Here is a 24084-nt window from a genome sequence, read left to right on the forward strand (position 1 = left end):
AGAAGCGTTAAGTTCCTATAGTTGTGTATTGAGTCTCCATGCACAACTATATAAACCTAACCCTTCTAACGTACCGCAACTGTAGGAGCGTTTCCTCTATTTCTGTTAAAAATGCATTAAAAACCTGAAATGCTGCATTTGAAAGTTGAGTGTATATACAATGGTTGCTATGATGAATTCATAGCAAATTACCGTTTGCTCTCCAGTTTTCAAAATGACGTCCAAGCAAGGGAGCAGTGTGTCAAAATTTTGCTCGCGCAGCAAGAGAATCCGACGTTATCAAACACCAAGTTGGAAAAATTGCTGGATGTTACCAAATGCTGGATGTTACTAAATAGGAATTTGAGCCGGGTTCTCGCTGTTTATACTCTTTAGTATGACGCGCTTGACATAGATGGCCCACAGCAACTCACGAAGAGCGACTGATTCCGATCAATAGCGGTGCAGCTTCTTCCTCTTTCTATGGATGCTCATGTGGGCTGCAGCTCGCTTCTTGCACGCAGCCTTTCGTTGTGTACTGGAGAACACCACCACTCACCACGCGGGGATTGAATAAACACCGTTTGGTGAGACCGGATGAAATTTAGCTATGAAATCATTCGTGCAATTTTCAATAGTGACATTTTGAAAAATGATTAAGTCTTAAATTAACGGATGCGTAGAAATATATCTGATCGATTGGTGATAAAATTATTGAAATTGGTCAAGGCCCAAGTAACAATTTTGGTTTTATGAGGGTTCTGTAGACCATGATTTGGACTTTTAGCATGCTTTTAAACCACTATAAAACTTGCAATGTTACTTTGGGGGGGGGGGGGGCGGCAGCTGAGTTATTAACGTTCAAAATCTTTCATAATTTTGTTACATGTACCATTTTCGGTTTTCACAAAGTGTATCCCATATAGAAATCACGGACGAAGTTCTACGTCAAAAGAGTTTGAGGTTTTGGCCGACATTTGATCTAGGGTGAACCACTGTGCAGTAGGCCGATGTTACACATCCAACGGCGATGGTCGCCATGATATGTGAGTGATGGAAACTCATCTGTACTGTCGGGAATGGACCCTTCACTTCACTTCGATAAAATATCAACCGCACTACCGGAAGAGCATCATCGCCAACCGCAGATGGATATTCCGCAACTTCTGGATTCGATGCGACATTGCTGAGATAATTACGAATTGCACACGCCGTCAGGAAATCGTGTGCTAGCGACTGTGGATTCAGTTGGTAGAGTTGGCGCACTAACAGAGGTGATATGCCATCTGAAATGGGACGACGGTGTATCAACTATGGGTAAAAATTTATGGATTTGAAACTATTTCAACCAAGTGCACGATACTGTGCCACCCACACCAATGTCACTCTATCGGATTGTAATGGAAGTGGAATGGAATCTCATTAAGGGCTAGACATGCTGTTGAAGTAGATGGGAAATGAGAAAAACACAACTTATGACGGTTTTTGCCGAAAGCGTGAACCAATGCTACCGCCAACTGTCATGGATGGTGAGAATCACAAGCGTGAGCGGCAGTACTGAATCGGCAGAAAGGAACATTTGCAATTAGTGATTCTAATTTACATTGAATCCCTGTGGGTGCATCCATGATTTGTCAACATGTGGTAGCTACCGGATATGAACCAGTCTTGGTCTCCTTAATAAATAAACAACAACAACAACATGTGGTAGGCAAGTGAGGCTGTCATGACTTGAATTATACAGAGCATTGTAATCGCTTTTCTGATGCAGTTGGCGTTTCCGAAATTATTGTAAAATCTTTTTTTGACTTCAAGGTATTCGTATTTGTCATGCATGCTCATTATTACTTGCGTGAATATAGCTTGACCTATTTGTTTAACCCTCTATACGGTGGGGTAAATGTTTATTGATTAGATAGCAGTTCTTAATTAATGTTTTCCTTGCAAATTTAAGAATTGATAGTGTATAAGATACGGATAAAACACATTTTTTAATCAGATATTGATAGAATTAACAAGCACTGAAATCTCCTGCGAGCCTTCGATGACCGCTGGAGTTTTTCTCCCTGCTTGTACTTTGGACAATCAGCGAGAGCATTTTTAAATTTTAAAACAATATTGGCATTTTGGAGTGGCACGACAAGAAACCTCCGTATGTTTCTACTCACATAAATTACAGCGTGTCTTGTTGCCACCGAAGACCACAGTGCACCGATGAACATTACGCCGTCAACAATTTTGCTGAATTGTTGAGAACTAGGATTTGAATGTTTCATGATTTTTTTTGAGAGGTTTAGATTTAAAGCAGCCATGGACGTGAAAATGGAGAATGTTATAAATCTATATAAATTCGAATTTATAAGCTGAAATCCCTTCGAGTGAATGGAACATTTATTTAACACAAGGCTATACCACTGATAAACCGGCATGCCACTGGAGCATTTCGATTTGTCAAATGAGCGATTCGATCTGTCAAACGGGCGATCAGATCTGTCAAACGAGGGGAGACGCAAACCAAGTCAATACAAATTTTTTCATTTATTCGTGTCTTTACTCACGATATGACGCGATCGGATGAGTAGATGTATTTTAAATATGGCGTCTTAGGCAATAATTTGAATGTAGCTTCTATGGGCAATTGGTTTGTCGGACGCTAATGAACATTTATTTGCCCGTCAGCTCTTATATATGGGACAACATAATTTTGGTATTTTTCACGATGATTTCTGAACAAAACATTTAACTTTTAGTACATGGCATAAAATGCTGGTAGTTTACAGTCGATTCTAACTCATTTCTGTCAAAAATCCTAATGAAACTGTTATGCTTTTATGGGCAGTATAGAAGTACAAAGGAACCATGTTTGGAAAACCCGTTCAATGTCAGGGCTTAAACGCATCTCTAGGACTCCCGAACTGCTGCAACTAAAACGTGCGTGCCAGCTGTGATTAATTTTCGAGGCAAATTGTGTTGGTAATTAAGGCCATCGTTCGGACATTTTGAGCCGTTTGTCTGTGATTTGGGTTGTTTTCCAGGAAACGTCCCAAAAATCCTGTGAAGGAAAGCGAATATCGGGAAACAAATTCCGTCCGATTGTAGCCAAGGATTTTGTTTTCCTAGTGGGGTAAAATTTGGGTGGAAAAGTGCATTGAACTTCAAGTGGTGTGCTTTTTCCGGGAAAGTGGCATTTCCACCCAAAGAGAATATGCACGTGAGTGTATATGTGCGCGCAAGGAAATGCAATCTTGCGCCTATGTTTTCTCGGGAATTTTCCAAGAAAGTATACCATATTTTTATATCAGGACATTCTGCAGACTATGCACAACATGATGGTATACATAAACATATGATTTTCGAAAATTTGTAGCATGGTTTTTCAATTTCCAAACCATGCGCCAAACATTCTCGCTGTAAATTCGTCACGGACATAGTAAAGAAGCAATAAGCAATTACGCATTTGTTTTACCACGTTGTCACATTTTCTTGTTCCTTTGCTACCGGATCACATGTTCGTAGATCCACGAGTCCTTTTTCGCTAGTTCGCTCATCATATCAAATTGATCAGGAATTCTTCCGAAATGTCAAAAATTATATCGAAGACCTACGACGGATCGGAAATTGAAATTGAGATCTCCATATATTCTTTCATCATATCAAACTGAACAGGAGTTCTTCAAAATCTTATCTTATCTATCGAAGACCTACGACTTATCGGGAATTGAAATCGAATCCTGCATATTCCCTCATCACATCAAATTGATCGTTAATTCTTCCGAATAATCAGAAATTATATATAAAACGTACGACTTATCGGAAATTGAAAATGAGTTCTCCATATATTCCACCAACACATCAAATTGATCAGAAATCCTTCTGTAGACATTCGGGCAGTTAGAATATATTTCAAAATACAAGGATGGTCAAAAATTCTTCCAAACTATCAGAAGTTATATGGAAACCCTTCAATTGATTGAAAATTGAAATCAAATTCTCCATTAATTCCTTGATCATATCATATTGGAATTATCAGGAATTATTCCGAATAATAAGAAATTATATCGGAAAATGAAATCGAGTTCTCCATATGTTCCCTCATCACATCAAATTGATCAGGATTTTTTCCAAATTATCAGAATTAATATCGAACACGTATGACTAATTGGAAATTGAAATTGAGTTCTCCATATATTCCATCAACATATCAAATTAATCAGAAATCCTTCTGAAGATCTTCGGGCAGTTCGAATGTATTTCAAAATACAAGGATGATCAAGAATTATTTCGAAATTTCACCGAATTATCAGAAGATATATGGAAACCCTATGACTGATCGGAAATTGAAATCGAATGATCCATATACACCCTAGCAAAGTGATAATGAATTCTTCTGAATTATCAGAAATCATATTCAGGGCCTTTCGTCTTATAGAAGAATTGTCATCGATTTTTCCATATAGGTATATCTTTATCATATCAGGTTGATCGGCTATACTTCCGAATTATCAGAAATTATATCGAACACATACGGCTAATTGGAAATTAAAATTGAGTTCCCCAAATATTCCCTCATCATATCAGATTTATAAGGAACTCTTCCGAATCAGCAGAAATTATAAAAAAGACCAATTACTGATCGGAAATTGAATTCGAGGTCTTTGTATATTTCCTCATCATATCAAAGTGATCAGGAATTCTTCCGAATAATCGGAAATTATATTGAAGGTCTTCGACTAATAGAACAATTGCAACCAAGTTTCCATATATATCTCAATCAAATCAGGTTGATCAGGAATTCTTTCGAATTATCAGAAATTATTAAAAAAAAAAAACTATTTCTGACCAGATATTGAAATCGAGTTCTCCTTATTCCATGACCATATCAAATTGACAAGGAATTCTTCCGAATTATCATACATTATATCGAAGGCCTACGACTGATCGGAAATCCAAATCGAGTTTTCCATATATTCCTTCATCATATCAAAGTGATCAGGAATTCTTCCGAATTATCATATATTATACCGAAGGCCTTCGATTAAAAGAAGAATTGAAATCGAGCTCTCCATATACATCCTTTTTCCATCAAATTGAACAGAAATTGTCAGTTGGTCAGTAAGAATATATTTACAAAATGTAATAATGATCAGGAATCATATAGAAGATTTTCAAATAATCAAAGATTTGATTTAAAATTCATTCGAATTATCATAAATGATACGAAGACCTACGATCGGAGATTGAAATCGAGCTCTCCATATATTCCCTGGTCATATCAGAGTGATCGGGAGTCCTTCTGATTATCTTTGGTCTGTAAGAATGTATTTTCAAAATTTAGCATTGATCAGGAGCCATGTAGACGATCTTCAAATGATCTTGAAATAAAACCATTTGAATATTCTTACATCATATGAGATTGGTTAGGAATTCTTCCAAATTATAAGAAATTATTTCGAGGACTTCCAACTTATAGAAAAATTTATATTGTGTTCTCCATATATTCGCTTCTCATATCAAGTCATCTTCCGAAGATCTTCGGTCAGTTAGAATGTATTTTCAACATATAAAGATGGTTAGTCGAAGTCTTTCAAATGATCTGAAAATGAAATTCAATCTTTTGAATATTATCGTCCCATATGAGGTTGATCAGTAATTCCTCCAATTTATCAGAATTTATATCGAAGACTTACGACTTACAGGAAATTGAAATCGATTCTCCATATATTCGCTCATCATATCAAAGTGATCAGTAATTATTATGATGATCGTCGGTCAGATAGAATGTAGCAAAACTTCGAATATTCAAAGGATTTTATTTCAATTTCTGACCGTTTACAGATCTTCGACATGATTCTTGAGCAACACTATATTATGAAAATACGTTCTTATTGACTGAAGATCTTCAGAAGAATTGCTGATATATTTGTTATAAAAGGGGCGCTGGTGGTGTAGTGGTAAGCGTGATTCCCAAAAGGCCTGGGTTCAATCGAAGTCGGCACCACCGGGGTTTTCTGAGGAATAAAATTTCTTATCACGCCTTCCTTCGGAAGGGAAGTTAAACCGTTGGTCCCCAGTCCATGAGTTGATGGGCCGATATGTAGGGTCCAGGTGTGGAAACTATCTCCCTGGTGCCGGTAGCATTGGTACTTAGTACGCAAAAGAAAATCGACGGAAACAAACCAAGGATTTTTTATATGATAAAGAAATATATGGAGAACTCGATTTCAATTTTTTATTAGTCCAAGGTCTTCGATATAATTTTTGATAGTTCGAAAGTATTCCTAATCAACCTCATATGATGAGAGAATATTCAATGGAATTATTTTTAATGTTTAATCATGTGATTCTTATACTTTGAAATGCATTCTTACTGACCGAAGATCTTCATAAGAATTTTTAATAATTTCGATTTGATAAGGAAATATTTTATCAATTTATCAATTTATTTATTTAGTTAGTCGTTAATCAAAAGCGTAGATTACATTATAATATCATTACTTATGATCTATGATTTCGCAGTGCTTGGAATTATTTTTCAATTTTAGCGGTGACATATTTAGGTCTATCATTTCACAGTTTTCATTATATATAGATATCATCTGACTTATCGGTCCATATTTCGCTTAGCTAGTGCAGTGGCAATCTACCGCGAACAAATGTCTATTACGCAATTTTGGAAACGGTGCATAAAAATTAAGTCTTGATAATAAATAACCTGAGTCACACAGCAAAAAAATAATTTTGATATCACGTCAAAGTGGATGCACTACAATCATGTTGAAAATATGGTGTAATATTACTTGCTAAAAAGGACAAAATTATCATTAATACAATGCATGAACTGACATTACGCTGCTTTTACTGCATTTGTTTATTTATGTGGTCATAAAAATTACATGAAATTTTCGACATGATTATGATGTTATATCAAAATCATTTTTTTGCTGTGCAATGCGTTGCGAAGCTATATTGTTTACGGAAGAGACCAAGAGACGGTGCTCATTTCAATACCTGAATGTTGATTAACAAGCAACATGCTTCATAAGATGGGAGAAGAAATGCTGTCCATCCCAATTAACTCATATAATAAAAACTACTTTTGGATTGACTCTATTCGTTCAATTGTGTAAGGTGTAAAGTGGAAACCAAAACGCTTTATAAAATAAAATTGCTTTATAAAATAAATATGAATTGCCTGCTCTAAGAATTATTGTGTTATAATGATCCAAAATTGCTTATTTAGAATCTAGAAAAACTCGTAAATCTTTTATTTTATATATTATTTATTTTATCAAACAAACTTTTACAACACCACGTCTAAAAAAACTTGTACTTCATCAACATGAATAAGCAGTTTGAGCTTTTCCAAAATAAGAGAGATATCGTAAACGTACAAAATGAAAAGAAGTGGTTCGAAGTGCGAGCCCTGAGGAACTCTTGACAGGACTTGAAATGAATTAGATTTTTTCTCGCAGTATCTTACAATTTTCTGACGGTCCGTTCCAAAGTATCACTTGCAACATCGTTCTTGACAAATAAAACAAATCCCAGTTGTGAATAAGTTCTATATTAATTGCTTGCAAAACGTCTTGTTTTAGACCCGTTGTATTGTTTTTGTGAAGTATTCAACCTTTCTGACATGCTGTTTATCTTGAAGTTATAATTCGGTATTGAATGTCTCAATTATCGGTTTACAACATATTTATAAAAAAAAAAACTTGGTGAAAAATTGCTAGCCTTATAAACAACATCTTTTCGTATGTCAGTTTTAGAAACGTGAGCAAATATGAATACATCTTAAATATAACTTATATAAAATATGAAAGTAATAAGTTATATTTCAGTGGTACACATGACTAGCAAATTTTCATCAAATACCATCAGTTATAAATGTGTTATAAACAGGTAATTAAGAGTTGCAATACCGAATTATAACTTCATTATATGATACAAGTAATGTTCTTGTTTTTCGAATACATTTCATTCATGTTTTATCATCCCAAGTATGGTGTGTAGAAGAGAAACGTAAGATAACTAAAAATAAGTTGACATTCTATTTTTTCCAAAAAAAAAAGATGTTTGCAAAAATTTGGAATTTTATCAAGAATATGGTGTATGATTCTATTAACAGTATCAAGCTTTTTCTAAGGAGCCCATGAGTTTTTTGAAAGTAGAATGTAAAGATTCACCAAAAAATTGCATCTGCATTGGGAGTATGACATCTCATTTTATGCCCTTTTTTCGCACAATTAAATACCCCAGAATAATAACTTTTCTTATTTGATGATGGAAACATAAAAAAATCCATTCGTTGGAAGGATGAAATTTATTTACAACATGCCCAAATTAGTAGGTTGCGTTATAATTATAATTAAGTTGCGCTAGCCAATTATATTTACCATAACATATGTGTTTTATATAGACATCACCTCTTGAGCTTTTATCGTGTGACTAGACTAAGTAAAAAATCTTGAAAGCGATTCTGCTGATTTTTACTTGATTTATTTGGTTTAGTCCTAAGAAAACAATTTTTTTTAAATAAACTGCAATGTCTCATTTACACCAATGACTGCGAGCAGAATGCTCTCATTTTCTGAATCAGAAATGAATGAAATCAGCATGCGTTGATTGAAAATGCCATAGATATGAATTTTAATTTCAGGAGGAAATTAAGATACTATTTATTCGGCTATTTGGAAAAATATTTCAATAAAAATATTACAATCATAATCTGTGGCGAATATGAAAGTTTCACCTGCTATATTTGTTGTCACCCACACACGCTCAAATTCTTTAGATTAAGATTGGATAATGACTTCCTAATTATTTTTTTTCATGAAATTGCGATGCACTATTCATGTGATTGAAATTCTTACAATAAACCAGAATTACAATAAAAAGTGTTTCGGAGAAAAAATTTCTGATTAGCCGTAAGGCTTCTTTATAATTTCTGATGATTCGAAAGAATTTTATATGATGGGAGAATTTGGAATAATTCCTGATCATTCTTATATGGTGGGATACTATTCAAACGATGTAGATTCAATTTTTGGTCATTTGAAGGTCTCGACATTATTCCTGAGATCCTTACATTTTGAAATACATTCTAACTGAAAAGATCTTCAGATGAATTTATGATCAATTAGACATGATAAGAAAATATACGGAGAACTCGATACCAATTTCTGATCAGCCGTAAAGCTTCCAACTAACTTCTGATAATTCGGAAGAATTTCGAAATATTTCCTGACTTTCGTTGTACACTGGAGTCGCTTTTTACGCGGGTGATATGTCCCGCGTAAAAAAAAACCGCGTAAATTCCGAAATCCGCGTAAAAAAACCGCGTAAAAAAAGACCGTGTAAAAAAAAAACCGCGTAAAAAGCGACTCTAATGTATAACGATATACCGCGTCAATTCTGAAATCCGCGTAAAAAAATCAAAATCTGCGTAAAAAAAACCGCGTAAATTCCGGAATCCGCGTAAAAAAAAACCGCGTAAATTCCGAAATCCGCGTAAAAAAAAACCGCGTAAAAAAAAACCGTGTAAAAAAAAACCGCGTAAAAAGCGACTCCAGTGTATTTTGAAATACATTCTAACTGCCCGAAGATCTTCAGAAGGATTTCTGATCATTTTGATATATTGATGGAATATATGGAGAACTCAATTTCAATTTCCGATTAGTCATACGTGTTAGGTATAATTTCTGATAATTCGCAAGAATTCCTGATCAATTTGATGTGATGAATGTACGGAGAATTGATTTCAATTTCCGATCAGTCGTAGATTTTCGATTTAATTTCTGATAATTCGGAAGAATTCCTGATCACTTTGACATGATGAGGAAATATTCAAAGACCTCGAATTCAATTTCCTATCAGTAATTGGTCTTTTTTATAATTTCTGCTGATTCGGAAGAATTCCTTATAAATCTGATATGATGAGGGAATATTTGGGGAACTCAATTTTAATTTCCAATTAGCCGTATGTGTTGGATATAATTTCAGATAATTCGGAAGTATAGCCGATCAACCTGATATGATAAAGATATACCTATATGGAAAAATCGATGACAATTCTTCTATAAGTCGAAGGCCCTGAATATGATTTCTGATAATTCGAAAGAATTCATTATCACTTTGCTAGGGTGTATATGGATCATTCGATTTCAATTTCCGATCAGTCGTAGATCTTCGATATAATTTCTGATAATTCGGAAGATGTCCTGATAAAACTCAATTTCAATTTCCCACCATTCGTAGGTATTCGATACAATTTTTGGTCACACGAAAGAATTCCTGATCAATTTGATATGGTAAGGGCATAAGGACAACTCGATTTCAATTTCTGATCAGGAAGTTTTTTTTTATAATTTCTGATAATTCGAAAGAATTCCTGATCAACCTGATTTGATTGAGATATATATGGAAACTTGGTTGCAATTGTTCTATTAGTCGAAGACCTTCAATATAATTTCTGATAATCCGGAAGAATTTCTGAACACTTTGATATGGTACATAGGGTACACATTATGGTGAAATCGATTTCAATTTCCAATCAGTCATAGGGTTTCCATATAACTTCTGATAGTTTGGAAGAATTTTTGACCATCCTTGTATTTTGAAATATATTCTAACTGCCCGAATGTCTACAGAAGGATTTCTGATCAATTTGATGTGTTGGTGGAATATATGGAGAACTCATTTTCAATTTCCGATTAGTCATACGTTTTATATATAATTTCTGATTATTCGGAAGAATTAATGATCATTCGATTTCAATTCCCGATAAGTCGTAGGTCTTCGATAGATAAGATAAGATTTTGAAGAACTCCTGTTCAGTTTGATATGATGAAAGAATATATGGATATCTCAATTTCAATTTCGGATCCGTCGTAGGTCTTCGATATAATTTTTGACATTCGGAAGAATTCCTGATCAATTTGATATGATGAGCGAACTAGCGAAAAAGGACTCGTGGACCTACGAACAAGAAAATGTGGCAACGTGGTAAAACAAATGCGTAATTGCTTATTGCTTCTTTACTATGTCCGTGACGAATTTACAGCGAGAATGTTTGGCGCATGGTTTGGAAATTGAAAAACCATGCTACAAATTTTCGAAAATCATATGTTTATGTATACCATCATGTTGTGCATAGTCTGCAGAATGTCCTGGTATAAAAATATGGTATACTTTCTTGGGAAATTCCCGGGAAAACATAGGCGCAAGATTGCATTTCCTTGCGCGCACATATACACTCACGTGCATATTCTCTTTGGGTGGAAATGCCACTTTCCCGGAAAAAGCACACCACTTGAAGTTAAATGCACTTTTCCACCCAAATTTTACCCCACTAGGAAAACAAAATTCTTGGCTACAATCGGACGGAATTTGTTTCCCGATATTCGCTTTCCTTCACAGGATTTTCGGGACGTTTCCTGGAAAACCACCCAAATCACAGACAAACGGCTCAAAATGACCGAACGATGGCCTTAAGGTAAACGGAGAGAGATTTGAATTGAGGTATGCTAAGTTGAAGGTTATATTGTTGTTTATCTTTAATATACTGATATCACAAATTCATGCAAGCGTTCAATCGTTATGACCACTTTTTAACTGCCAGTTACTCTGAATCACCCTGTAAAGTACTAACCCTAACGAAGCAATCTTCTACATGGGAATACTTGCGTTGCTTTGGTGTTCACAAATTTTACACGCGCTTACACCAAATTGTCCGTGTTTTAAGAGTTATGAAAATATGATTTTCATGCTTTGTGTTGTGCTTCGTGACTTCTTACGACAAAATTTTCTCACAAGCTGTTGAGATTTTCTTGTTAACGACCACAGTCGCATCCACTGGCTTATTCGACCGCGTATAGATTAATCATCCCGACGCATACTAGATGGATGCCTGAAACGTGCCGAGGTTTACATATTTCAATGCGGAAGGTAAGGTACGTATATTACGAAAGCTGTTAAGCCAACAAAACACCTGTGTGGCAGACTTTTAAAATGAAACATTGTTTAAAAATAGATGGTGCTGTTGATGTACGAAGCTGTCACGCTGGCTGCTGCTTTTGTGATTATGTCTTTAAATGAAGATTATTTAAGCTTCCTTGCTTCAACGCATTGGGGAATGGTGTACCATAGACCAACAGACGTGATTCTGGAATCAAGCCCTCGTTATCATATGGAATGGATGAATTGTCGGATCTATACGTTTGTCTGTGATCTTACAGTCTGCGGCGAAACAAGAGGGTAAATGTTTGCTGATTTAATTTTCGCAACCAAACTTTTTGAATGTGTTCATTTTTGCTACCAAACCCAACATTTTTACTACTGGTGATGGTGATGATGATGATGATGGTACGACACCTAGTTTACGTTAGCTTTACATAATTCTCGGACATCATGGGGCATCAACTTTGGGGAAATTAATGTGGGTAAACATGGTTTACTGTTTCTGACAAGTTTTGATTAATGATGTTTCTTTCTGTCAGCTTTTCTGGATAAAAGGATTCGGCTTTAATGAAATTGTTTCTAACTTGCTGTTTGCTACGACAAGAATGCCAGGTCAAGATTTTGGAATGATGTATTGGGCACTCCTGCTTTCGGTCGAACTCAGCTGAATTTCTTTGTTCACGATTAATTGTCAGGATAAAGCAACCGGTCATAAACATCATAAAGTTTTCAATATTGGCGGAGTTTCAATGATGTTGGAATCGCGTACCATTGCAGGGTTGTAGGACAAAAGTTCGAAGGGACAAAACGTTGATGGGACAAAAGATCGAATAGAATCAAAATGGCAAAATACTATTGCATATTGAACGCACCTTTAAAAACACCCAAATTATGGATGGAACCCCCAAATTGATAGATTATATAATTAGGTAATGTTTTTGAATAAATCGTACAATTTCAATGCTAAATCCTTAGTAAATTAGCGATTAATTTTTACAATTGTGTAGCTAAGCTTTACATAAAATATTGATCATATTTATATGTTGTATTAAATCTGTTTTAGGGATTTTTGACATAATTTTATGGATCATTTGGGTGTTTTTTAAGGAGAATTTTTCAATTTTGATGCATAGTTTTATCAATTCTAAAGAGCATATTTAGGACTGCAAAAAAAAAATCGTTTCATGAACACAAATTTGTATGAAAAAATACAGATAACACAAATTTGTATGAAGAAAATTTCTCAGAATTCTGGGAAAGGAAAATTATTATTGAATATAATCATCCGAGTTATCACCAGTAAATAACAGTTACACAAATCAATCAGCTCTCTTCATCTGGACTTTTGCCCATCCATTTTCTTTTTGACCAATGCAACACAAATATCGAGATTACAGCGCTTGCAGAGTAAAATAATGTGTTTTATTTTGAGATGTAATAGGTTCACTTCCTCAACTTTGATGCCAGACGCTTTGAAATGCTTGTCGGTGAAGCAAAGAATTGTATATTTGGCTGAGGTGTTCATTTTTTAAGAAAGGGAAATGACGGCTTCGGCATGCCAGACTATTTTCGGCAACCCAAATAGAATCACTATTTTCACTGGATTTTCTTACGAAAACACTTCGCTGAATGCATGCAAACGATTCTTTATGCTTTCAGCTTCAATTTGACTATATTTTTACCACTGAGAAAAAGCAATCTAGCAAGGTTTTCTTGAAATGAAACACACGCACTACAAATTGTAGCTGATTTCGAGTTGCCGATAATAGAACAGCAGATTTACATGCAGTTCAAATGGAACGGTTGCCGAAGAAAAACTGGTTGCCGACAATACTCGCTCTCACTAGAGAAGATTGGAGCTTTGTAAAAGCGTTTCAAAACAGCTTTTGACAATTCTTTCGACTGAAATCGTTAGAGCAGCTGGCAGCAAAAGATTGTAAACAAACCAATACTGCATATGTGTGCGTTCCTTAGAGAAAAAAGGCTATAGAAAGAAGGTCGTTGCTTAGGTTGCCGGGAATACGTAAATTCCCCTAGTTAACGGTTTGCTGCCTCGATATTTGTGTGATCGAATTAAAGGAGGAAGTGATTGTCATAGATATATGACTAGAAACGCGCATGAAATAAGGAAGCGAGAAATTTCATCAAAGGACGTTTCGCCGAAGGCCATTTCGCCGAATGGGTCATTTCATCGAAGGTAATTTTACCAAATGTTTCATTTCGCCGATGAGTAAGCCATTTGCTACGATTTTGAACTTTTCTCAAATTTTAGTAAATTTTGAAATCAGTCTCGAAAAAAGATCAAGAAGGTCCGATTTTTTCAACCTGCCAAGCTAAATTTAATGCTTCCTTCTTTTGAACATGAGCAGTTTTTTTTTGAGTTGCACTGATTTCAGAAAAAATCAGAATCAATATGAGAATTTTACTTGAGTTTGTCATCAATAATCACGCCAAAATATTTAATTTCCTAAACGTGATCAATAGTCTCATCATCAACAACAGAGACATCATCATCTACACGATTCTGCGAAATAACCATGAATTTAGTTTTAATTATATTTAAATTCAATTGTTTATGCTTCAACCATCTACTTAGAGAACGCAAATCATCTTCATTTTTATTCTCTTCTTCAGCGTGAAAGGGTTTCTTCTTAATCTTCAGCTGCAATGAATAACACAGTATCGTCAGCAAAAAGATTAAAATCGCATAACCGTAAAACTCGTCGCATGTCATTAATATACATCATAAATAAAAGGGGCTCTAATACACTTCCGTGAGCCACTCTAAGGTCATTGCCAGTGGAACTAGATTCAAAATCATTAAAAACAGTTCTTTGTGTTCTGTCATATAAATAGCTTTTAAACCATTTGTACATATGCAGAACCCGAAATTCCAAAGTGCTTGATTGTTCTCAACAAAAGGGCTTAGAAATTGCCTCAAATCCGCGTTTTAGATCCAAAAATACAGCAACAATCGTATCTTTACGCTCCAGGTTTTCTTTCCATTTAGCGAAGCCCGTTACTATTTAAATATTCCAACAGTTGGTTTTTTACAACAAGTTCTAATATGTTCTCTAATGTGTGCAACATGTTGATGAGACAAAACTCTTCGGGTTTACTCGTCCCAGTAACTTTTTGTATAGTAAAGATTCTCTCCAAATTGGTGGCACGTTTCCAGATTTCAATGATTGATTAATAAGGTAAAGCAGAATGTGTTGAATGACACACTTGATAATCTCAATAATTCTAGCATTAACATTATCTACCTTAGCCGTTTTTCCTAAAGAAGAGCAAATATTTTTAAGTTCATCTAATGTAAGGGTGAAAATCTGTTTTATTTCGTCTAGTTCATCGATTAGATAAATAGATTGATTGATCAGTGAAACAATTCCCATGAAATAATCATTGAACTTAGAATCAATTACTGGTTCTGACTGTTCTAATATGCCATCAAAAGTTATGGACCGCAATTTGCAATTACTGCAATTTGCAATTCATCATAGATTTCAAAATTTTCCATAACTCTTTGCTATTGTTTTGATGTTGATCAATTTTCCTTTGAATATATTCACAACCAGTTTTCTTTGTAGATTATGAATCGTTATAAACGCGACCGTGATTATATCACTATTAGTTGTACCTTTTTGTACAATTTGTCCCTCTTACGTTGAAGGTGTAAAAGATCCAAATTGTACCAGCTGTTTGAGTTTTTCAAAGAAACAAACTTTTGTTCAACTAATCGATGGACACAAGTTTTCAAAACGTTAGTAAGAACAGCTGCATATTCATCGTAAGTCCTGGTAACTAATGGAAAATCCACGCTTCTCTCAACAAGATTCGAAACAGCTTACTTCGAATATTTCCTCCAGCATTTCAATTTTACAAAATTATCGTTATAGTGAAATGTATGTTTCATGATCGGTTATTTTCAAATCAGCTTGAGTAACTGAATTGACAGAATATAAATTATCAAAAAAATTGGATTTCCCATAGTAATTTCCATATAAACTTGAAATGGTTTGTGCCCAGTCAGTTTCTTATCAAATCAGTTCAAATTTTGGGAGGCTGATCAGGACCCGACTAGAGTCGGTGTATAATGAGTCACGCCAAGAGTGAAGCCAAGTCTACCTATTGAACTGTCAAACCGGCTACCTATCGTGCAAAGTAAATAAACATTACGATGCTATGAAAGGTCCACGAAAGGTATTGCAATAAAATATAAAATATAATCGAAGAAATGAGCATAAACACGCAGTGAGCGTTAAATTGTTATGGGATCCGCTCGGTAAGGATTAGTTATGAGAATTTCTACTATTTTTTGTTAAGATAATTTGACAAAATCACTGATATAATGAGTTACTACAGCCGCAATATTTTTTCTCTCGCTAGAAGTCATTTGAAGTTGTTGTAGAAGTCCTCTGTTGCCAAGTGAAAAGAATGGGAATGTTTCGAAAACCGTGATGCGAGTTCAACTTTTTTTCTCTTGGCGTGACACCGACTCTAGACCCGACTTGGGACCGTTTGAGCACTGTGGAGCGAAAATGTCAAAATTTGCATCAGTCTAGTATGCATTCTTCGTTTTCCACTCTCCGCATCACGAAAAGAAGTTTCCGGTGTTCAATTTTGCCGTTCACCGCCAGATACAAACTGCTTCTATGCGCTGAGTTTAGCTGTTTGCATGCTATGTTCTGCCACGTTCGTGGCTAGTGGTTTGCCGGATTGTTTTGTTCCACCTTTGGCAGTTATGTTTGTTGAACGAAGTGCTAAGATCGGCGGAGGGGATAAGTTTGAAAGAATTATTTCGAGGTCGGGATGATCAATTGGGATTGCTCCCAGGATCTTCACCGTGTTGGCTGTTTGCAGCCACTGAACGTCTATTCGGTTTCGCTCCCAATACCCAACATCGATAACCATAGTTTTGCAAACATTCAGCACCGGTGGTTATCGCGAATTGCGTAAACAGTTCATTCATGGTTTCGATTTGCTCAGGCGATGTGGCAATCACAGTGATATCGTCTGCATACGCACCAGCAGATCGCTCCCGCACGCTTGTTTAAGTCTGCAAATCAAAGGATGGATTGACTTGGTCCCCCTGCGGCACCGAGCGTTGGATGTTGATCGGCCGTGAGAGATGCCTGTTCACAAGCAGTCGAGAGGTGGAGCAGCAAGAAATCCGGGAGAGCAGAGTGACGAAACGCTGGTTGAATCCAAGCGAGCGCATGGTCCTGAAGAGGAAAGAGTGCCGGACCCAATCGAAAACAAGTCGAAACTGATGAGTTTCCTGGTGCGACGGTGATGACGGAGACAGGCTACCCGATCTTTGAGAGCGAGAGTTGCTTGGCAGATATTCTACTCTCGAACATTTCTGACCGTCGCTCAGTATGTGGTGGGTTCGCATCACACCCTCCAGCCAAGTTTTGAGAATGCGAGTTTGTAGTGCGTGTTTATGGGGTGTTTACATCTGTGAAGATTTACTCGCGCTAGTGTACTCGCCAACTAGCACGAATTTCAGTTGCTCCCGATATTTCATGCTGGTAGACGCTTATGCCCTGTTTACATTGTGCTAGTGTGCTTTTTTGTTAGCAGCTAGCTCATTAGCACTAGTGAAATAGCATAAGTGTAAACACCCCATTAGAAGTGATATGGGACGATACGAACGAGCTGTGTCGTCACCACCCTTCTTCTTGACCAACACGATTATTGCGTCTACAAGCGTTGCAGGGAAATTACCAGTGAACGCTTAATTCATCACCAGTTTGCGTTCACGGTGGATAACGTTGAACACACGGTAGTAGGATCAACAATCAATACAAAACTAAAGATTTTAAATTGGCTCACTACTTGACTTGCCTATTGGTCCCAAGCAAACGATTAACGTACCCCATTCTAGTCGAAACTCTAGTCCTACACAATGTTTGTTTTGATTCGCTATGAAAGATTGACAGATAAAATGAGGGGTTAGGACCGAAGAGAGTACAAGAGCTGAGCCAAAAAGTTGAGCTCGTTTCTTCGGAACCTTCTAGTCTTAGAGTTACCTCTATGGTAGGATTCCTTCGGAAGACCATCGCTGCCGGGGGACTTTCGGGATGTTAGCCGTCGTATGCTAACCGTAAATCGGCATAGAGCCGTTGGTGTTCGTTATAGAACTCACCGAAAGCAGCTCGCGATTTCCATTTGAAAATTGTTTTGGTTTTGGGCTTAGCATACGACAGCCACTTTCCCAGGTGGCGTAGTTTCGGCGCTAACGGGTCCAATATTGCCACCGATTTTGGAAATCCTCCACATTTTCGTCGGTCAGAAGGTGGGGATGAAGGGACCAGAAACCATGTCCGTGTTCACGTCCGAGGTTGGGAAGACAGAGTCCGATTGTCAGCACTTTGTGGTCGGAGAACGAGCAAACGTGAGTATGCGCCGCTCGTAACTAAAATACGATCAAGACGGGATCGTGCATTTCTGCTGACGAAGGTGAATCCGGCATCTCGTGGGAACAGTTTTACCCACACGTCGAGAAGCTTAAGTTGCTGGACGGTCGTTCTGAGCGACGGGCTTGTATTCGGGCTGGACGAGTCGCTTGGGCGAAGCACGCAATTGAAATCGCCCACTAGAATTACGTGATCGGTGCGGTTGCGGAGATAGTAGGCAAGAGTGCCGTTAAAAAATTCTTCCCGAGCAGCACGCTGTGCAGTGCCCGACAGGCCATAGATGTTGACAAGGGTGACATCTTGCACTCGTAAAGCGATCAGCCGGCGCCGGTGGTGTAGTGGTAAGCGTGACTGCTTTCTCACCCCAATGGGCCTGGGTTCAATCCCTGCCGAAGTCGGTGGGATTTTTCTGAGGCATCAAAATCTCTGGTCACGTCTTCCTTCGGAAGGGAATTAAAGCCATTGGTCCCGGTCCATGTGTGTTCAATAGGTTTGATATCCAGCACAGGTACGGAAACTGCTATCCTGCGCATTCGATTGCCGTGTATGGATGGCAATCGATGTCCGTCGGTGATTGGCACTAAATTGCGGAACAGAGACCGATGTCAAATAAAGGAATGAAGAAGAACAAGAAGTATCAGCCGTCCAAGCTTTTCTTGACGTGAGAATACTGGATGTGAGACTTCAGTGCGATTGCCGTCCCCCTCCTCGCGTGATCCACATTAGTGACGACGACAAAGCCTGGCAATGAGAGCTGCTCGTTCTCCACCTCCAGACACACAATGTTGAGGTTTTGGCTGCTGACAAAGGCTCGCAAAGCGTTTAGCTTCGTCTTACTTGTGATGGTGTTGATGTTGATGGAAGCGAGGTAATAGGACGTGAGAGACATTAGAAAATATTGTACCCAGCCTTCCCGTCGTCTTCGTCTTAACGGCGGAGCATTTTGATGATTGGTTGCCCGCGGCTTAGCCTGCTGCTCGTGGAAGTTGTTGTCATTTCCGTTCGATTTGCTGCGTGCAGCTCCGAATTGGTATCGGGCTCTTCGGTGAGTCTTCTCAACTCGACGACGCTGGTTGTTTTGGTTTCGTCGTGTATTGTGGTCTTGCATTCTGGCAAAGTACCAGCATTGCTGCTGGCTGGCAGGTGGAGCGCGTTTTCGAGCCGGAAGGTTCGTTCTGACTTGGGCCCGAAGCCAGCGATAGTTCGGGGAAAATTTCCGACGTTAACGACGGTGACACATCGGGCATCGGTCCGGCTGTTTTTGCTCTCGGTGGCTTGACATATGGTTTTCATTGCTGCTACTGTTGTGGTCCCATTTGCTTTGCCACGTTAGCGTACCTCTTAAGTAGCAAAATTATGTTTATTTCTGTTGATTATGGTAGTCAAATAATAATATTAATTGATTAGCCTACCTGGTTCTTCATCTTTGTATTTTTTGATTTGTTTAATTTTTTAATTTGATATTCTAATTTAATATTTGCGTTTTTCAACTAGTTTACAGAATACCCCTTTGGGGATGTGTTTTATTTGAATTGAAAAAAGTGATAACCTACCTAACTAAGTATAACTTAACCTAACGTGCTAGATCACGTATGATCTGATAATGTGATCTCAGACAGGTGTCTCTGAACCTAATGTCTGCATTCCCTAATCGATTACAATTGGTCTTCAAGTTAGGCAGGCCAGTACGCTGATACTGCCTACGAATGGTGTTACGGAGTCTAATGAGATCTTTGGTAGGGCTGTCAAGGTTCAGAGTGTTACTCACCTGTCTGGATACTGGCACAAGTTGTTCCCTGGCCCGGGAAATCGCCTCTTCGATGGTTTGTAGACACCGGTTAACATCTTCGGACGTCCCCGGTTAGACTTCGTAGTCGATGGTTGTGTCGACGCAGTGTTGATATTGCGCCCAGTTGACTCGATGGTAGTTGCACCGGGAAGCTTCGAATCGGTTAACCGAGGATTCAATTTCGGCCACCACCGGGTAGTGGTCCGAGCTCAGCTCCTAAAATGCCACAGGTTGCGAGACGTTGTGTCCCATGTTGCATACGAAGATGTCGATGGTCGCATGGACCCCAGACCGACTCAACCGGGTGGGAGAGTCCGGGGCCAAGATGGTATAGTGGCCCTCTTGCAGATCTTCATTGAGGATAATGCCGTTTCTATTGCTCCAACCGTTGCCCCAAGCTTGGTGTTTTGCGTTCAGATCGCCAGCGATGATGAAGTTCCCGCTCCTCCGGGTGAGTTTGATGATGTCTTTCCGGAGGGCTACTAAAATCCCGTCCCTGATGTTGGTTTGCTTGGGGCAGTAGGCTGCGACGATGGTGATTGGGCCAAGTGATGTGCTCACCTCCACTCCGATGGCTTCAATTGTTTTCAGCTGGAAGTTTGGAAGCAGCCGGCAACTGATGTTCCGTCTTGCAGCAATGGCCACTCCTCCACCTCCAGAGCAGATGCGATCAAGTCTGACGAGCCGGAAGTCGGGAAGGAATACGTTCAGTTCGGGGTTCAGATGCGTCTCGGTGATGATAGCAATGTCGACTTCCTTGGTGTTGAGGAAATCGAGTAGCTCTCTATGCTTGTTCGTCAGTGAGCAAGCGTTCCAATTTGCAATTTTTATAGCTTTACGGTCCATACTTGATGAAGAGTGACAAGGCAGCATGATGCTGTTCAGATCGAGTCTTGCAGGTACGCATGATGATGATGACCTCGGCCACGAGCGTCACAAGTTCCTCCGAGGTGAACGGAGAATCGTCGACAGATTCACCTGAGACAGCACCAGCGTATGATAAACCAGGGGCGGTGGATGAACCTGGAATTGGCTGGGCCACAGCAGGATTGGCTTGTTGGTTGTTGAGCGGAAGCGGGGCTAAGTTCGGAACATGTCGACGGGGCTGGAGAGCTGGGTACTGGACTTCCGTGAGTACAGGAGGCAAACGATGATTACGGAGGCGACCGAGCTGGTTTTTGATTGTGGCCTTGCGACGGATATTAATGAACTCCACTCGCTTGGGACATCCGCAATTGGAGGCTTGGGGGTTTCCACCGCAGTTGACACACGTTGGCTCGATGTTATCGACTTCCTCACAGGACGCAGTTGAGTGAGTCAGTGGCAGTTTTTGGTGCCATGGCCATATGAGAGGCAGTTCATACACTACGTTACATCACGATGTTGGGGTTTGCTCCCAACTGATGATGACCTGAAACAGGTCCCGGATTTTGGATCTCAGAGCCGCAAGACTGGTGGATCCCTTCGTGAAATGCACCAGGAACAACTGATCACGGAAGATGGTGTTTTGGTTGGGACGCCGGTTCATCGGGTACACTGCCTGAGGCTTGAGCCCGAACCGCTCCAGCTCGGATTTCACCGCAGTCGCCTCGAACGACGGTAATCCACGCAAAACCACCTTCAGTGGCTTGCTCGATGCCAGATCATGCGTGAAGAAGTCCACGTTGTTGTTCTTCAGGAAACATTATATTTGTTTGTATTCCTCCAGGCTGGAGCACATGATTTTGGTACCGATGCTGCAAAGCTTGAAGCGAGGCAGCAGCTTGTGTTTTGCCAGTTCGGCACCTAGCTTGGCAACATCCTTCACCGAAAAGCGGGGGAATCCGCTCTCGTCTTGCAATGGGAACGGCGTCACCATCGCCATTTTCTTCCGGGAGTACTGCATACTGGTTGGCTTGCAGTACTCGTTTTCCGGCGTCATCCTGCGACGCGCTGGGCTTGATTAGCACCTTCTTTGAAGGGACCGCTGCTGGCTCATTGGAACGTTTACGCACCATTTTTCTAGTGTTTACAAGTTCAATTAAACTTGCCAGAACGCGAGAAGGTGGCGACACTTCCACGGCGCAACGCGACAGCACAAAACGAAACAAAATCGAATCGAGAACTCGAGTGAAAATACGGACTAAACAGCTCGACAGTCGAGCAAAGAATCAGCGTACCTCTTTTGGACCAGCAGCTTTTTATTTTGTACACACCCGTCTGCTCGTGACACGCACGACGCAGTTATCTATTATAGGCAATGAATGCCTTCACTTCGATGTTTCGTATCACCACCATGCGAGCAGACCAAATGCCAAACGGCACGCTTCCGCACTCGTGCTCTCTTCCGTCACATCTTCGGGAAGATCTCACACACGAACTTCAACACTTCCATCTTCCATGGTAATACGAAGCTTCTTCTTTTTACCATCGCACTCCACTTCGTGCTTTTTGCCGTGTTCATCGACCACTTTTCAAAACTAGGTCGGCGACCTTCACGAACGCGCGTGATTCACCTCTGCGGCACTGTAGTCTCTTCCCGTTTTCCTTCTTCAGACCGAGAAATGTACGGCAAAAAACGTGGGTTTTGTTGTACGATGGCTTCAGAGGGAGGTTCGAATAGTCGATTCGAAAGGTGTTTTCTCGCTTTATCGCGGAAACACTCCATGTGACTTGGCTCGACGACACACGGAAACACGGGAAATAGTCGAAAATGCCTGGCTCTCTGATCAACGCAGTTGAAAAAAAAAAAACGTCTACACGTTTCAGAGGCTGAGCGATAACTGTATCCAGTGTGGCTTGAATGTGTATTCTATGACTTACCCTCCCTACTAACAACTCTCTTAAGTAAATGTTGGACTAAAGTTCCACACATCAACACATGACACATCCTTTACCTAAGACTAAGAGGTAGTGATTAATCCCAAATTACTATGTAACAGTGACAGGTGTAGCTTAGTTTTCTTCATAACAATAGTTTGGAGTTCGTACCACCTACGAATTTGTCCAACTTAGTCAATGCTAATGCTAATGCTTCTACATAAAATTTGAGCATTAAGTAAGGGATAAGGACATGACATGGAACAAAATTCCATGACTTTTAAAATCATGAATCTATACAGAAATAACAATCCTTTTTTTTTAATTTTAATTTTAGCCAGCAAACTTTAACGCCAAAAAGACCTTGAAAGCGCTGAAATTGCACCAAATAATCAACTCTGTCCTACTCTGTTTATGAAGCTTATTAAAATATGTAAAAATATTCATATTTTATTCCCTTCACGTTATTCCTCTATTTATATTAGAACCAAAGATCAGTAAACCATCCTATTACTTTATTCAAAGAAATCAACATAAACTATTCATCTTTCATTTTCCAATCCCAATCGACCGGCAGATTCATTTATTGGCATCATCTGCTCGTTGCGCATTCCAAACTTCCCAAGAGTCCTTTGAAGTACCATCAGGCACATTTGTTCTGCATTCTTTGTCATTCATTTACCATGATGATGCCCCGAAGCTTACAAGAATCTAACGGAAACCATTCAAACTAAATCATGCAAAGAGCTGCCCTCGATGATGCGCAACATAAAAAAGCATCCAAAGTGTCAAAGTGGTACTCTTTCCACTTTCAGCATACCACTGGCTGCCATGGTACTCGCCTTCCCATTACTTTCGATTCTGTTTTCCATAAAATAAATCACTACCAATTCAAGCACGGCAACCGACGATCGTCTTTTTCCACTTACTTACAAACGGGTGCGAGTCGACATTTCACTTCTGCTGAATAGAATTTTTTATCGAAAGGGCAAAATGGAATTGCATTTCACTCTTGTTGACAGGTTAGTTACTAGACGTTCGCTAACTGAAAGGAACTTTCTGTTTTAAAATAAAAATCACATCTTTCTGTAGCTCTTCTTTGACAACTGTTAAAAAAAAAAGTTGACAGCTGATTAA

This window comes from Ochlerotatus camptorhynchus, unplaced genomic scaffold, assembly GCF_037179485.1.
Source record: "Ochlerotatus camptorhynchus isolate MF236.1 unplaced genomic scaffold, CSIRO-AGI_Acam_v1.1 ptg000417l, whole genome shotgun sequence".
NCBI classification, from domain to species: domain Eukaryota; kingdom Metazoa; phylum Arthropoda; class Insecta; order Diptera; family Culicidae; genus Ochlerotatus; species Ochlerotatus camptorhynchus.